The sequence below is a fragment of the Nomascus leucogenys genome, chromosome 2, assembly GCF_006542625.1.
Source record: "Nomascus leucogenys isolate Asia chromosome 2, Asia_NLE_v1, whole genome shotgun sequence".
NCBI classification, from domain to species: Eukaryota; Metazoa; Chordata; class Mammalia; order Primates; family Hylobatidae; genus Nomascus; species Nomascus leucogenys.
Window position 1 is genome coordinate 24,204,900 of NC_044382.1, and position 17,829 is coordinate 24,222,728.

General features: G+C 39.2%; 1 pseudogene; it reads left to right on the plus strand.

The window, feature by feature from the left end:
• The first annotated feature begins 1,390 nt into the window (after window positions 1–1,390).
• LOC105739290 lies at window positions 1,391–17,060 on the plus strand (annotated as a pseudogene).
• The last annotated feature ends 769 nt before the right edge of the window (window positions 17,061–17,829 follow it).

A 17,829-nucleotide genomic window follows, 5' to 3' on the forward strand; every position in this document is an offset into this window, starting at 1 on the left:
ATCAAAGACAAGGAGAAAATCTTAAAATCAGCCATGGGGAAAAAAAACCACATTATATATAGGGGATGATAATGATAATGATAAGAATATTGGTTGAGTTGACTTTTCATGAGAAACAATTGAGGCCAGAAGACAATGGAACAATATGCTCAATTTGTTGGGAAAAAAAAAAAAGTCAAGTTAGAAGTCTATGTTGACCATAAACATTTCTCTTTTTTTTGAGACTGAGTCTTGCTCTGTTGCCCAGGCTGGAGTGCAGCGGCATGATCTTGGCTCACTGCAACCTCCGCCTCCCAGGTTCAAGCAATTCTCCTGCCTCAGCCTCCTGAGTAGCTGGGACTACAGGCACGTGCCACCAAGCTAGGATTAGCTGGGATTACAGTTGCACGCCACCACACCTGGCTGATTTTTTTTGTATTTAGTAGAGATGGGGTTTTGCCATGTTGGCCAGGCTGGTCTTGAACCCCTGCCCTCAGATGATCCACCCGCCTTGGCCTCCTCCCAAAGTGCTAGGATTACAGGCGTAGCCACCATGCCCGGCCTGACCATAAACATCTTTATAAAATTGAGGGGAAATATAAACATTTTCAAATAAGCAAATACTGTTAGAATTTATCACCAGCAGACCTGCACCATAAGAAATTCTAAGGAAGTTTTTCAGGCTTAAGGGAAAACTCAGGCCAGATGAAAAATCACACATATAGGATGAAATGAAGACTGTTAGAAATGGTAAATATGTAAGTTAATATAAAAATTATTTTCTTAAATTATTTAAAATTCATTTAATAATTTTAAAGCAAAATTAATGACAGCTTATTGTGGGATTTATAATATATGTGGAAGGAAGCTATATGATAGTAAAGAAGAGGAGAGGGAGTATGAATGTAACTAAGATAAGATTCTTACCTCACATGTGAAGTGGAATAATATCAATTTTAAGAAAGAGTGTGGGCTGGGCAAGGTGGCTCATGACTGTAATCCCAGAACTTTGGGAGGCTGAGGCAGGAGGATGACCTGAGGTCAGGAGTTCAAGACCAGCCTGGCCAACATTGTGAAACCCCCTCTCTACAAAAATACAAAAATTAGCCAGGCCTGATGGCAGGTGCCTGTAATCCCAGCTACTCGAGAGATTGAGGTGGGAGAATCACTTGAACCCAGGAGGCGGAGGTTGCAATGAGCCAAGATCACGCCATTGTACTCCAGCCTGGTGACAGAAAGAGACTCCATCTCAAAAACAAAAACAAAAAACAAAGAGTGTGATAAGTTATGGATGTAATTCTTAGAGCAATCACTTAAAAAATATACAGTGGCAGCAGTTCCGGTTAGGAGGCTGAGTTTGTTTACGTTGCTTACAGATTTAGCTGCTTCTTTACCCAGCTCCAGCTCCAAGATGGGGAAAACCTTCACCAACTTCACGTGCAAGAAGGATTTTCATCTTGCCTCCAAATCCAATATCAAAAAAGTATGGATGGCAGAACAGAAAATATCATATGATAAGAAGAAACAAGAAGAATTAATGCAGCAATATCATAAAGAACAAGAATCATATGATAACAGATTGCTTATGGGAGATGAACGTGTAAATAATGGCCTTAATTTCATGTATGAAGCCCCACCAGGAGCTAAAAAAGAAAACCAAGAGAAAGAAGAAACAGAAAGAGAGACTGAATACAAATTTGAATGGCAGAAAGGAGCCCCATGAGAAAAATATGTCAAAGGTGACATGAACATCAGAGAGCAGCCCTGTGGGCATTAAATGTCACCAATGGGGTCATGTCAACACAGATCAAGAATGTCCTTTGTTTGATCTTTCTGGAATCAATGCAAGTTTGGTTCCCACTGACGTCTCAGGGCCATCGATGCACCCCTTGGAGCTAATAGCGAAGATGAGAAACAGTGGGTTTGCACTGAAACGAAATGTACTGGGGAGAAACTTGACCACAAAGGATCCATCAAAGGAGTATGTTGCAAGTGAGGGTGAAAAATATCCAGAAGTTGAATGTTTAAAGTCACTAGCAACTAAACAAAAACAGAAACTTTTCAGGAAATTAGATCGACTAGAGAAGAAAAAGAAAAGAAAAGAAAAGAAAAAGATAGAAAAAAGAAAATGTTTCAGAAGAGCAGAAGTGAACACAAAAAACATAAATCCTCTTCCTCCTCCTCCTCCTCTTCCTCTACTGAGACTTTAGAAAGCAGTATTGAGAGTGAGAGTGAGAGTGACAATAAAGAAAAAAAATAGGAAGAAAAGAAAGAAAAGCAAGTGTTCAGGGCATAACAACAGTGATTCTGAAGTGAAGGACCATTCTAAGAAGAGAAAACTTCATGAAGAACTTTCTAGCAGTCACCATAACCAGGAAAAAGCCAAGGAAAAGCTCAGGTTCTTAAAACACGAGAGTTCTAGGGAGGATAGCAAATGGAGCCATTCCGATTCTGACAAAAAGTCCAGAAGCCGTAATTACAGCCCAGAGAAGAGAGGCTCTGAAAGAAATGGGAGTTCAAGACCAGCCTGGCCAACATGGAAGGCAAAACAGCCTGTAATACAGCACTTTGGGAGGCCAAGGCGGGCAGATCACGAGGTCAGGAGATTGAGACCATCCTGGCTAACACAGTGAAACCTTTTCTCTATTAAAAATACAAAAAATTAGCTGGGTGTGGTGGTGTGTGCCTGTAGTGCCAGCTACTTGGGAGGCTGAGGCAGGAGAATGGCATGAATCCGGGAGGCGGAGCTTGCAGTGAGCCGAGATTGGGCCACTGCACTCCAGCCTGGGGGCAGAGCGAGACTCCTTCTCAAAAAAAAAAAAAAAAAACACCAAAAAACCTAATTTTAATTACTCATCTCTGTAAACTGTCGATTCAAGTACAAAACTACATGAGTAGCATAAGAATGAATTTTGCAAATATTTGTAAGTAAGCTATTTTGGGGCTGTAGAAATATTTTCTGTTGGTAACTGTTTCTTGTGCCCTATACCACATAAAAACCACATATAACTCTGTGACATTTTCTTTGTTCTGAAACATCATTAAAAGAATGACAGTAAAAATATATATATACATACATATATATGTATATGTATATATATGTGTGTGTATATATACATATACAGTGTCATATAGCTAAAAAGTCATTAGAGTAAACTAGATGGGGTTCTTAAAAAGTACTTAATTAGACCAAGAAAGCAGGAAAAAGAGAACAAAGAACAGAAGGAACAAATGGAAACTGACAACATACTAGACTTAAGACTTAACCCCAAACTTTTTTTTGAGAGGGAGTCTCACTCTATTGCCCAGGCTGGAGTGCAGTGGTACAATATCAGCTCACTGCAACCTCTATCTCCTGGGTTCAAGTGATTTTTCTGTCTCAGCCTCCTGAGCAGCTGAGATTACAGGTGAGTGCCACCATACCTGGGTAATTTTTGTATTTTTAGTAGAGACAGGGTTATGCCACGTTGGCCAGGCTGGTCTTGAACTCCTGACCTCAAGTGATCCGCCCACTTCGGCCTTCCAAAGTGCTAGGAACGAGCATAAGCCACCATGACTGGCCAACCCCAAACTTTTTTACAGTTACATTAAATGTACAGTAAGAGGTGGAGATTTTCAAAGTGAATAAAAAGAGGCAAGACTCAGCCATATGCTGTTTATAAGATAGTCACTTTAAATTTAAATATAGAGACATGTTGAACATAAAAGGATGAAACACAATATATCACACAAACTATGCATAAGGAAACTAGTATGACTATATTAATATCAGACAAATTAGATTTCAAGACAAAAAGTGTTACCAAAAACAGTCATTTTATAGATAGAAAGTTAAAATCATCATGATGATATCATAATTCTCAATGTGTACACAACCAGTAGCAAACCTTTAAAATGTAAAAAACAAAGAGACAATCAAAGTGAGAAATAAGAGAAATCCACAAATATGTAGGTGATGTTAATATTTCTTTCTTTGTAATTGATAGAATAAGCAGACAAATCAATCAGTAAGGAAATAGAATATTTGAATACATGATCAAACAAATTGATGTTTATAGAATACTATACCCAATAACTGCTGAATATACATTTTTTGAAGAGCATATTAAATGTTCACTAAGATAGACTATTTGCTGAGCCATGAAGCGAATCTCAATACATGTCAAAGTACTGACTGAAATCCCGCAAAATATGTCCTCTGATCACAACAGAATTAAATTTCTTAAAAGCAATTAAATATATGGAAAATTTCCAAAAATCAAAAACTAAGCAACATACTTCTAAATAACTTACGCTCAAGAAAGAAGTCAAAAGGGAAATTAGAAAACAGTGTGAACTAAACGATAAGGAAAAACAACATATTGAAATTTATGGGACGCAGTTAAAGTTCTTAGAGGGATATTTATAGCTGAATGCTTATTTACTTCTAGCTTTAATTGCTTGCGTTAGAAAAGAAGAAAGATTGAAAATCAATTATCTAAACTTCTAACTTAAGAAACTAGGAAAAGAAGAGCAAATTAGATGTAAAGTTTGTAGATGATAGAAAATAAAGAGCAGAAATCGATGAAATAGAAAATGTATAAACATGCTTGTATCAAAATATCTCATATACACCATAAATATATACACCATAAATATATACACCATGTGTCCACAAAAATTAAAAAAGAAAATGCATGGACACTAGGAGAAAATCAAGAGCCAAAAGTTATTTTTAAAAGATTAGTAAGATCGAGTACTTAACTAAACTGATAGAGAAAAAAACACCACAAATTACCAACATCAGGGACGACAGACGAGGTATCCCTAGAGATCCTATAGATATTAAAAATAATTAAAAAGGGACAAACCACTTTATGCCACAAATTCAACTACTTAAATAAAATAGACAAACTCATGTTATCAAACCAGTATAAGAAGAAATAGAAAATTTTAATAGCCCTATGTCTACTAGAGAGATTAAAATTTTAATTATAAACCTTTCCATAAGGAAAATTCTAGGCACAGATGGCATTACTGGTGAATTATATCAAATATTTAAATAAGAAATAAGGCCAGGTGCAGTGGCTCATGCGTATAATCCCAGCACTTCAGGAGGCTGAGGTGAGAGGACCACTTGAGGCTGAGAGTTAGAGACGAGCCTGGGCAACATGGTGAAACCCCGTCTCTATTAAAAATACATAAAAATTAGCCAGGCATAGTGGCATGTGTCTGTAGTCCTAGCTACTCAGCTGGCTGAAGCGGGAGGATTACTTGAGCCTGGGAGGTCAAGACTGCAGTGAGCTGAGATCATGCCACTGTACTCCAGCCTAGGTGACAGAGTGGGACTGTGTCTCAAAATAAATAAATAAGAAATAATATTATTCATATATACATCCTTTCAGGGAGTGAAGGACAGTAGAACACTTTCAAAGTTGTTTTGTGATCCAGCATAATCCTGATACCAAAAATGACAAGAATATAACAAGGTAAGGAAAAAGACAATAGACTAAGATTTCTTGTGAGACACAAAAATCCTTAACCAAAAACTGACAAGCCAAAATAAGCATTGTATTAAAAAGACAATGTATCATATTTTTGCAATTGCAAATTTTGCTACTATAAACGTGTGTCCAAGTGTCTTTTTCATATAATGACTTATTTTCCTCTGGGTAGATACCCAGGAGTGGGATTGGATTGCTAAATCAAATGGTAGATCTAATTTTTGTTCTTTAAGGAATCTCCACATTGTTTTCCATAGTGGTTGTACTAGTTTACATTCTTACCAGCAGTGTAAAAGTGTTCCCTTTTTTACCACATCTACACCAACATCTATTATTTTTTATTTTTAAATTATGGCCATTCTTGCAGGAGTAACGTGGTAGCCATTGTGCTTTTGAGTTACATTTCCCTGATAACCAGTGATGTTGAGCACTTTTTCATGTGTTTCTTGGCCATTTGTATATCTTTTTTTTGAGAACTGTCTATTCATGTCCTTAACCTATTTTTTGATGGGATTGTTTGTTTTTTTCTTACTGATTTGTTTGAGTTCCTTGTAGATTCTGGATATTAGTCCTTTGTTGGGTGCATAGTTGGCAAAGGTTTTCTCCCACTCTGTGGGTTGTCTGTTTACCCTGCTGATTGTTTCTTTTGTTGTGCAGAAACTTTTTAGTTTAATTAGGTCCTATCTATTTATCTTTGTTTTCTTTGCATTTGCTTTTGGGCTCTTGGTCATGAAGTCTTTGCCTAAACAGATGTCTAGAAGGGTTTTCCAATGTTATCTTCTAAAATTTTTATGGTTTCAGGTCTTAGATTTAAGTCTTTCACCTATCTTGAGTGATTTTTGTATAAGGCAAGAGATGAGGATCCAGTTTCATTCTTTTACATGTGGCTTGCCAATTATCCCAGAACCATTTGTTGACTAGGGTGTCTTTTCCCCACTTTATGTTTTTGTTGTTGTCCATTATATTAGTTTGTTTTTATGCTGCTGATAAAGATATACCTGAGACTGGGTAATTTATATATTAAAAAAAGAGATTTAATGTAATCATAGTTCCAAGTGGCTGAGGAGGCCTCACAATCATGGTAGAAGGTGAGAGGCACATCTTATATGGCAGCAGGTAAGAAAGAATGAGAGGCGAGTGAAAAGGAAAACCCCTTATAAAACCATCAGATCTTGTGAGACTTATTCACTAACCCAAGAACAGTATGGGGGAAACTGCCCTCATGATTAAATTATCTCCCACCAGGTCCCTCCCACAACACATGGGAATTATGGGAGCTACCATTCAAGATCAGATTTGGATGGGTACACAGCCAAACCATGTTACGCATCAATCAACAAGTGGATAAAGAAAATGTGGTATATATATATATGTGCTGGAATAATACCCAGCTATAAAAAGGAATAAAATAATGGCATTTGCAGCAACCCGGATGGAATTGGAGACCATTATTCTAAGTGAAGTAACTCAGAAATGGAAAACCAAACATTGTTATGTTCTTACTTATAAGTGCGAGCTAAGCTATGAGGACACAAAGGCATAAGAATGATACAATGGACTTTGGGGACTCAAGGGGAAAGGTAGGATGGGGGTGGAGGATAAAAGACTGCACATTGGGTACAGTGTACACTGCTTGGGTGATGGGTGCACCAAAATATCAGAAATCACCACTAAAGAGCTTATCCATGTAACCAAACACCACCTGTTCCACAAAAACCTATTGAAATAAAAAATAAAATAAAATAAAAATTCTTGGTCTCCCCAACCAAACTAAAATAAGATAATACATCATAACTGAATGGGATGCATCTCAGGGCTACAAGTTTGGTTCAACATTCTAAAGGCAATAAATACAATTCATCACATTAATAGAATAAAGAAGGAAAATCATAGGATCATCTCAATAGGTAAAGGAAATGTCTTTGATAAAATTCAACATGTAATCATGATTTTTAAAAACTAGTAACAATTTTCAATGGAAGGAAACATCTTCAATCTGATACAGGCATCTATAAAAAGCCTACAGCTCACCTAATAATAAATATCAAAAAGCTGAATGCTGGCCAGGCATAATGACTCATGCCTATAATGCCAGCTCTTTGGAAAGCCAAGGCAAGAGGATCACTTGAGGCCAGGAATTCAATACCAGCCTGGGCAACATGGCAAAACCCTGTCTCTACAAAAGAAGAATTTAAAAATCACCTGGGTGTGGTGGTGCATGCCTGTAGTCCCAGCTACTTGGATGGCTGAGGTGGGAGGATCACTTGAACCCGTGAGTTTGAGGCTGCTGCAGTAAGGTCTGATTGTGCCACTACACCCCAGCCTGGATGACAGAGTGAGGTCTTGTCTCAAAACAAAAATCAAACAAAAACAAAAAAAAAGCTAAATGTTTTCTCCCCAAAATTAAGAACAAAGCCAAGATGTTCCCTTTCACTTGTAGTCAATGTAACAGTGGTAATTCTAGCCATTGCAATAAGACAAGAAAAATAAATAAAAGGCATAAAAGGCCAGGCTCAGCAGCTCACACCTATAATCTCAGCACTTTGGGAGACTGAGGTGGGAGCCTTGATAGAGCCCAGGAGTTCCAGACCAGACTGGGAAACATGGCAAGACCCTGTCTCTGCAAAAAATTTTAAAAATTAGCCAAGCATGGTTGTGCATGCCTGTGGTTCCAGCTACTTGGGAGGATAAGGTGAGGGGATGACTTGAGTCCAGGAGTTCGAGGCTGCAGTGAGCCATGTTTGCACCACTGCACTCCAGACTGGGTGACAGAGAGAGACTGTCAAAAAAAAAAAAGGCATAAAGCTTAGAAAAGAAGTAAAATTATCTTTATTCATTAATAATATGCTTATGTGTGGAAAAATCTTACAAAATCTACAAAAGAAATTGCCAATCTCAGGACATAAGGTCAACATTTTAAAAAAATCAATTTTTTACAGTAGCACAAGTAATTTAAAAATTAAATATAAAATAATATCATTAACAATAGCTCTGAGATCCACAAAGTTCTTAAGAATACATTTATCAAAAGATGTGTAAGACCTCTACACCAAAACTACAAAATATTGATTAAAAAAATTAAAATAGATCTAAACAAATGGAGAGCTATACCATGTTCATGGATTGGAAGACTCCATATTGTTGAAATGTTAATTCTCTCCAAATTTATGTAAAGATTCAACACACTCTCAATAAAAATTACAGCAGATTTTTTTTATTTTCTGAGACAGAGTTTTGCTCTTGTTGCCCAGGCTGGAGTGCAGTGGTGCAGTCTCAGCTCACTGCAACCTCCCCTTCCTGAGTTCAAGTGATTCTCCTGCCTCAGCCTCCTGAGTAGCTGGGATTACAGGTGTGCGCCACCACACCCAGCTGATTTTTTTTTGTATTTTTAATAGAGACAGGGTTTCATCACGTTGGCCAGGCTGGTCTCGAACTCCTGACCTCAGGTGATCCACCCACCTCGGCCTCCCAAAGTACAGGGATTACAGGCATGAGCCATCACACCCAGCCTGCAGCAGAATATTTTAAAGCACATATAGATTCTAAAATTTATATAGAAATGTAAAAACCCTAGAATATTCAAATCAGTCTTGGAAAAGGAGAACAAAATTGAAGGACTTATCCAACCAGATTTCAAGACTTACTCTAAAGCCACAATAATCCAGAGAATATGGTAGTGTCAAGAATAGTGCCCCATAATAGGCATATGTATATATATACACAAACACACACATTATATATTGAGAGAAACTATATATATATAGACTCTATATATAATTTATACGTAGTCAATTAGTCAATTATATGTAATTGACTATATATTATATACATATATATATAGATATATCGTCAATTGAATTTCAACAAAAGATACCAAAGTAATCAAAGGGGGGAAAGAAAAGGCTTTTCAACAAAGTGTCTGTAACAACTAGATATTGATATGCAAAAAAAATCCATCTCAACCCCTACCTTACACTGTACTGAAAAATTAATTTCAGATGGATCAAAGATCTAAATGCAAAAGCAGAAACTGTAAAGTCTCTAGAAATAAGCACAAGAGAGTATTTTCACAATCTTGGGGTGAACATGTTTCTTGAAAACGTCTCAATAGGCAAAACCTATAAAAGATTAATACTGATAAATTTTCAAGAGAATGAGAAGACAAACCACAAACTTGGAGAAAATATTTGCAAAAGACATATCTGATAAAGAACAATTATACAAAATTTAGAAAAAAACTCTTAAAACTCATCAATAAGAAAATGAACAACTCAATTAAAAAATGGGCAAAAGACGTGAACAGACACCTCTCCAAAGGAGATGGCAGATAAACATATGAAAAGATGCTCAACATCATATGTCATTAGAAAATTTAAAATTAAGACAACAATGAGACAGCACCACACACTTTTTAAAATGACCCAAATCCAAAATATAATACCAACAACGCTTAATGCTGGCAAGGCTATAGAGCAGCAAGAACTCTCATTCATTGCTGGTGGAAATGATAAATGGTATAGGCACTTTGGAAGATGGTTTGGGAGTTTTTTTTACAAAATTAAACATACTCTTCTCATACTATCCAGCAATTGTGCTCCTTGGTATTTACCCAAATGAGTTGAAAACTTTTGTCCACATAAAAACCTGCACACAGATATTTGTAACAATAGTTCTGGCTGGACATGGTGGCTCACACCTGTAATTCCAGCACTTTGGGAGACAGAGGTAGGCAGATCACTTGAGGTCAGGAGTTTGAGACCAGTCTGACCAACATGGTGAAACCCCATCTCTACTAAAAATACAAAACTTAGCTGAGTGTGGTGGTGCACGCCTGTAATCACAGCTACTTGGGAGGCTGAGGCACGAGAATCGGTTGAACCCAGGAGGCAGAGGTTGCAGTGAGCCAGGATCATGCCACTGCACTCCAGCCTGGTTGACAGAGCAAGACTCCACCAAAACAAAACAAAATAAAACAAAACAAACCACAGCACAATAGCTCTAAGATCGAAAAAGTGCAGCTTTATTCACCATTGCCAAAACTTGGAAGCAACCAAGATGTCCTTCAGTAGGTAAATGGGCAAATAAACTGTGGTACATTCTGACAATGGGATATCATTCAGTGCTGAAAGAAATGAGTTATCAAGCCCTAAAAAAGACATGAAGAAGCCTTAAGTGCATATTTCTATGTAAAATAAGTTAACCCGAAAAAGTTACATAACTGTATGATTCCAACTGTATGACATTCTGAAAAAGACAAAACTATGAAGACAGTAAAAAGATCAGTAGTTGCTAGGGGTTGGGGGAAGGAAGGATAAATAGGCAAAGCCAGATTATTTTCAGGGCAGTGAAACTACTCCGTATGATACTATAATGGTGAATACATGTTATTTTTCATTTGTCAAAACCCATAGAATATACAACACCAAGGGTGAGCCCTAATGCAAACTATGGACTTTGGGTGATAATGGTGTGTCAGTGCAGGTTTCTCGATTGTCATGGAAGTTCCACTGTGGTGTAGGATGCTGGTAGTAGGGGAGGCTGTGTTTTTATGTGGGCAGGAGGTAAATGAGAACTCTCTGCACTTTCTGTTTGATTTTGCTGTGAACCTAAAATTCCTCTAAACGAAGCCTATTTTAAAAATTGATAAATTTGACTTTATCAAAGATATAAACTTCTGCTCATCAAAAAAGATCATTTAAGGCTAGGCATGGTGACTCACGTCTGTAATCCAGCGCTTTGGGAGGCCGAGGCGGTGTGGATCGCTTGTGGTCAGGAGTTTGAGACCAGACTGGCCAACCTGGTGAAACCCGGTTTCTACTAAAAATACAAAAATTAGCCGAGTATGGTGGTGCACACCTGTAATCCCAGCTACTCGGGAGGCTGAGGTGGGAGGATCATTTGAACTCAGGAGGTGGAGGTTGCAGTGAGCCAAGATCGTGCCACTGCATTCCAGCCTGGATGACAGAGCGAGACTTTGTCTCAGAAAAAAAAAAAAAAGAGAGAGATTAATGCCAGGTGCGGTGGCTCACGCCTGTAATCCCAACACTTTGGGGGTCTGAGGTGGGCGGATCACCTGAGGTCGGGAGTTCGTGACCAACATGGAGAGACCACGTCTCTACTAAAAATACAAAAATTAGCTGGGTGTGGTGGCGGATGCCTGTAATTCCAGCTACTCATGAGGCTGAGGCAGGAGAATTGCTTGAACCTGGGAGGCGGAGGTTGCCATGAGCCGAGATTGTGCCATTGCACTCCAGCCTGGGCAACAAGAATGAAACTCCACCTCAGAAAAAGAAAAAAAGAGAGATCATTTAAAAATGAAAAGATGAGCCACAAAATAGGAGAAAGTATTTGTGTAAAACACATATTTGACAAAGGACTTGCATCCAGAATATATAAAAACTCCTACAACTCAACAATAAAAGACAGTCAAATTTAAAACAAAACGGTAAAAATTTGAAGAGATACCCTACAGAAGAGATCTAGAAATGCCAAATAAGTGCATGAAAAGATGTTTAACATCAGTAGACGTAAGGGAAAATCAAAATTAAAGACAATATGAGATACTCATCACATACCTGAATGATTAAAATTTAAAACATGGAAAATATCAAGTGTTGGTGAGGAAGTGGAGCACTTGAAAATCTCTTGTATTTCTGTTTTGAATGTGAAAAGGTAAAAACACTTTGGAAAACACTTTGACAGTTTCTTTTGAAGGTAAAATGCCTACTGGGTGGGAGTGGTGGCTCATGCCTATAATACCAGCACTTTGGGAGGCCAAGGTGGGAAGATCACTTGAGGCCAGGAGTTCAAGATCAGCCTAGGCAACATAGCAAGACTCTGTCTCTACAAAACAAACAAACAAACAAACAAAATTAGCTGGGCATGGCGGTATGCACCAGCTACTTGGGAGGCTGAGGAAGGAGGATTGTTTGAGCCCAGAAGGTTGAGGCTGCATTGAGCCATGATTATGCCAGTATACTCCGGCCTGGGCAACAGAGGGAGACCCTATTCTCAAAAACAAAACAAAACAGCCAGGCGTGGTGGCTCACACCTGTAATCCCAGCACTTTGGGAGGCTGAGGCGGGTGGATCACGAGGTCAGGAGTGTGAGACCAGCCTGGCCAATATGGTGAAACCCTGTCTCCACTAAAAAAAAAAAAAATACAAACAAAACAAAATAAAACAAAAAACAAATAAAATATACCTATCTATCTATGATCCAAAAATTTCGTTCTTAGGAGTGAAAATGAATACACACACACACACACTCACACACACCACACACACACACACAGACACACACACACACAGCTTGTATATAAATGTTTATAGCAGCTTTATTCATAAGAGTCAAAAGCTGGAAACACTCCTAATGTCTATGGTTGGATAAGTGGATACACAATTTCTTATGATATACTATTCAACAATTAAAAAGAATGAATTACTGATATATGCAATAACACAAATGAATCTGAAAAACACATTGAATGCAAAAAGCCAGCCACAGAAGTATATGTAAGATTCCATTTATATGAAATTCTAGAATATGAAAAACTAACTTATGGTGATGAAAATTAGAGCAGTATTTGCCTTTTGTGGGGGATTAACTGCAAAGTGGCAAGTGGGAACTTTCTGGCGTGGTGAAAATGTTGTGTATCTTTACTGTGGTAGTGGTTACATGAGTGTAGATGCTTGTCCAAACTCATCCAACTATATACTTAACACTCTACATATCCTTTTGTATTTAAATTATAACTCAATACAAACAATATAAAGCTAAAAACACTCAATGTAAGAAAAAATAGTATGAATATATCAAAATTGATAATTTCATCAATTAAGAATAATGCGGATATAGTAAACATATGACAGATGGAAGGAAGATAATTTGCTTTGGCAGAAGCTAACAAGAATAGAAAGGAACTCTTGACAATTAACAAGAAAATGAGCCTTAGTAAAAAAATTGGCCAACAGCATGAGTTAGCAGTTTACAGTTCTTAGTCAAATTAGGTATGTGCATACATATTATCTGACCATTCATTGTTAGTCATAGATTTTTTTTTGTTTGTATTTTTAATTTTAAATTTGTATTTTTAAAAAATAATCTCAATTTTTATTTTAAATTCAGGGGGTACATGTGCAGATGTGTTATATGGGTGTATTGCATGATGCTGAGGTTTGGGGTATGATTAATCTCATCACCCAGGTAGTGAGCATAGTACCCAATAGTTTTTCAACCTTTTTGCTTCTCCCAGTCACCCCACTCTGTGTCTATTGCTACCATCTTTATGTCCGTGAGTACCCGAAGTTTAGCTCCCACTTGTACGTGAGAACATTCAGTGTTTGGTTTTCTGTTCCTGCATTAATTTGTTAAGGATTATGGCCTCCAACTACATCCATGTTGCTGCGAAGGACGTGATTCCATTCTTTTTATGGCTGTGTAGCATTCTGTCCTGTATATGTACTGCCTCTTCTTTAGCCAATCCACTGGTTAATTCCATGTCTTTGCTATTGTGGATAGTGCTGTGATGAACATACGAGTGCATGTATCTTTTTGGTAGAATGATTCATTTTCTTTTGGATATATACCCACTAATGGGATTGCCGGGTCAAACGGTAGTTCTAAGTTCTTTGAGAAATCTCCAAACGGCTTTCCACAGTGCATAAGCATTCCCTTTTCTCCGCAGCCTCACCAGCATCTGTTGTTTTTCTCCAGTCATATATTCTAATGAAATTTTCACACAGGTTCATAAAGGACATGACCAGTTATTTCCAAGGCAGTGTTGTTTGTGGGGCTGAGTTGGGGCAATCTGGAGTCCATCAGTTAAGGAACAGAGGGTCAAGTGTGCTGGAGGCACAGCATGTAGTAACAGCCACAGTTAGAAGACAGAGACTCGTACACACCGCAACACGCATGGGTGTTTAAAACATCATTCTGAGTGAAACAAAACAAAACAAAACAAAACAAAACAAAACAAAAACAATAAAATCTGTAACACACTTTCAGGTCAATAAAAGACCATATGAAAACCAAAACAACATTACATTTTGTTAAGGATATATACCCCCATAATCCACAAAATGGACTAAAATGGTTATCTTGATGGACAGAGAATGACAAGGGAAATGAGGGTAAAGGAGAAGGAATCAACAAAATAAGAGCAGGACTGCGCAGACCAGGGGTGGACCATGTGTCATAAACTCAGGAGTTAGATCAATTGCACCTGAGCACATGCCGTCTCTCTCCCTTACTCACTCTCTCTCTGTCACAGACACACACACACACACACACATGCACACACAATCACACACACAGAATTTATCGAGGACATGCTATATTCCAGGTATTGTGTGTCACACAAATTGGCTCATCTAGTTTTCTGATAAAGAGGAACTGCTATCATCACACCTCCCTCCATTTTAGAGATGGGAAACTGAGGCATGGAGAGGACAGGTAAAATTCTGAAGGTCACACAGCTAGTCACTTGCAGAACCAAGATTCAAACCAGGCAAGTCTGAATCCTGCACTGTTCCTGCTCACTACGCCTCCAGAGGAACTCTGCGCGGCCCAAGGCCCAGGGCTGTCGACCAAGTCACATGAAGGCACCCATAAAAAAGGTAACCCAGAGTAAGCAGATCTGTGCCTTCAGCCCAAATAAACATCCCGCCAGCATTTCCTCAAATTCCACCATTGCAGAGAGGGAACCAGGTGGGAGCCCATATGGTTTTGATAGAACATTCATTCAAGCGGAGCTTAAATATTATAGTGGCACTGTTTGCACAGTTAAATTTAAGGATCTGTCAGTTTATGATGAATTTTTATTTTTAAGGGTTTCAAGTAAGCTGTAAACATTCACTCCAGACTGAAATTCCCCTCATTTAACACCTGGGAGGGGCAGGACAGGAAAGCGGGGGATGAAAATGGGAATGAGGGGTGAGCATGGTAGAGGGGTGTTGAGAAGAGCCTGGGCACCAGCCTGGGGAGGGGTGTACAGGGACCTCTTTCAACCAGTATCTCCAGGAAGGGGTATGAAGGGCCGATGCCCCATAATGAGGGAGGCCAACAGCTTCCCCAAAGGAAGCAGGGCCATTCTCTTTGAAACTCACATTTAGTTTCCCCTTTCCCCCTTTCCAGCAAAGTGAGACAGTAATGGGCATTTAAGAATAACAACCCTGCCGGGGGTGGTGGCTCACGCCTGTAATCCCAGCACTTTGGGAGGCCCAGGCAGGCGGATCACAAGGTCAGGAGTTCAAGACCAGCCTGGCCAATATGGTGAAACCCTGTCTCTACTAAAAATACAAAAATTAGCCTGGTCTGGTGGCAGACGCCTGTAGTCCCAGCTATTCAGGAGGCTGAGGCAGGAGAATCGCTTGAACCCAGGAGGTGGAGGTTATAGTGAGCCGAGATCGGGCCACTGCACTCCAGCCTGGGAAACAGAGTGAGACTCCGTCTCAAAAAAAAAAAAGAATAACAACCCCTTGAGAACTGTTTGCAGGTCTATTGCTGGAGGAAGGATGGAAGTCAGGAGACGGTATGTTTGGTATGGTTGTAATTTTTAAAACGTTTACATATATGTGGAAAAGGGGCTGACATTTTATAGAACTTTGCATTTTTTGGTATTTTTATAAGATTTTTGAATAGTAAACACATGGCTTTTGTCATCATAAACAAGTTGTTGCTAAATAAACAAAGAATAAATTAAAATGAATAACATGCTACTAGCGATTGCTAACATATTCCCTGCTCTTATCCTGTGACAGGTCCTGGGCACCTCTGCTACAGGTGCTATCTCATTAAATCTTCACAATACCCTCTGCCGTGGCTACTGTTTTTTCATTCCTGTTTTATAAGTGAGGAAACTGACATTTAGGAAGTGAAGTAACTTGCCTAGAGCTACACAGTTAGGAAGTTGTATTAGTCTGCTAGGGCTGCCTTATTAAAATATCACAGACTGGGTGGCTTAAACAACAGAAATTAATTTTCTCACAGTTCTGGAAACTGGAAGTCCAAGATCAAGGTGTTGGCAATGCTGGTTTCTCCTGGAGCCTTTCTTTTTGGTTGGTAAGAAGAAATAATAATAACTACCTTCTCGCTGAGCCCTCACATAGCATTTTCTCTGTACATACACATACCTGGTGGCTTTGTCTGTCCAAATTTCCTTTTCTTAAAAGGGCACCAGTCAGATTGGATTAGGATCCGCCCTAATGGCCTCAGTTTAATTTAATTACTTCTTTAAAAGCTCTTCCTCCAAATACAGTCACATTCTGAGATATTGGGAATTAGCACTTCAATATATGACTTTTGGGGTGTGGGCGGGACACAATTCAGCCCATACCAGAAGTGGAGTTGCTAAACCATAGGGAAATCTTGTTGAAGACTTTTATTCCGTTCAATCCGAGAAGTAGCATCTCATTCTCTCACAGGGCACTTAAGGGCTCACCTCTGGAAGATGGGGACCTGAACTTGGGTTCTCTGGTCTCCTCCCCAGTGTCTGGTAGCAACAGCATGGCCACCCAGGGTACCCCTCAGCCAGCATGCCGCCCTCCACTATCCACACTGGCAGAGGACTTGCTGCCTGTGGTTGGAGGATGTGGATGAGGGAGCAGCTGGGAGGATGAACAGGGAATAATGACAACAGCTATTGTTTACTGACTCCTCCCCAAGTGTGCCAGCCACTCTGCCAATGTCACTTCCAATCTTCAGAGCAGTCCTATGAGGTAGGTATTACAGTTGCATCATCTGGGATTTTCTACTTGAAAATGACAGAAAAACCAACCAGGACTAATTTAAGCAAAACAAGGAATATATCAGCTATTGGTGCATAATCAACCACCCCAAAATGCAATGTTTAAAACAGTAAGTATTTATTCTTCAAAAATTAACCGGGGGCTGTGGCATGAGCCTGTAGTCCTAGCTAGTCAGGAGGCTGAGGCAGGTAAATGGCTTGAACCAGGAGGCAGAGGTTGCAGTGAGCTGAGATTGTGCCACTTCACTCCAGCCTGGGTGACAGAGTGAGACGCCATCTCAAAACGAAAAACAAAAACAGTTAAGTATTTATTCTTGGTCATGAATCTACAGCGAGCTGGGTGGTTCTTGTGGTTTCCCTGGGCTCAGCCTCTGTGGTCAGCTCTGCTGGCTTTGGCTGAACTCTTCCATGCATTTCCAGCTAGCAGACTGTATGTTGGTCCAGGATGGCCTTGGCTGGGACAACTGGGTCTCCACACCTCTGGCAGGCTAGCTCAGGCTTGTTCACAGGTCCAAGAGAACCAACGTAAGTGTGCAAAGCTCTTTGAAGGGCATGCTCAGAACTGGCCCTCCATCACTTCTGCCACCTTCTATTGGCCAAAGCAAATCACAACAGCAACCC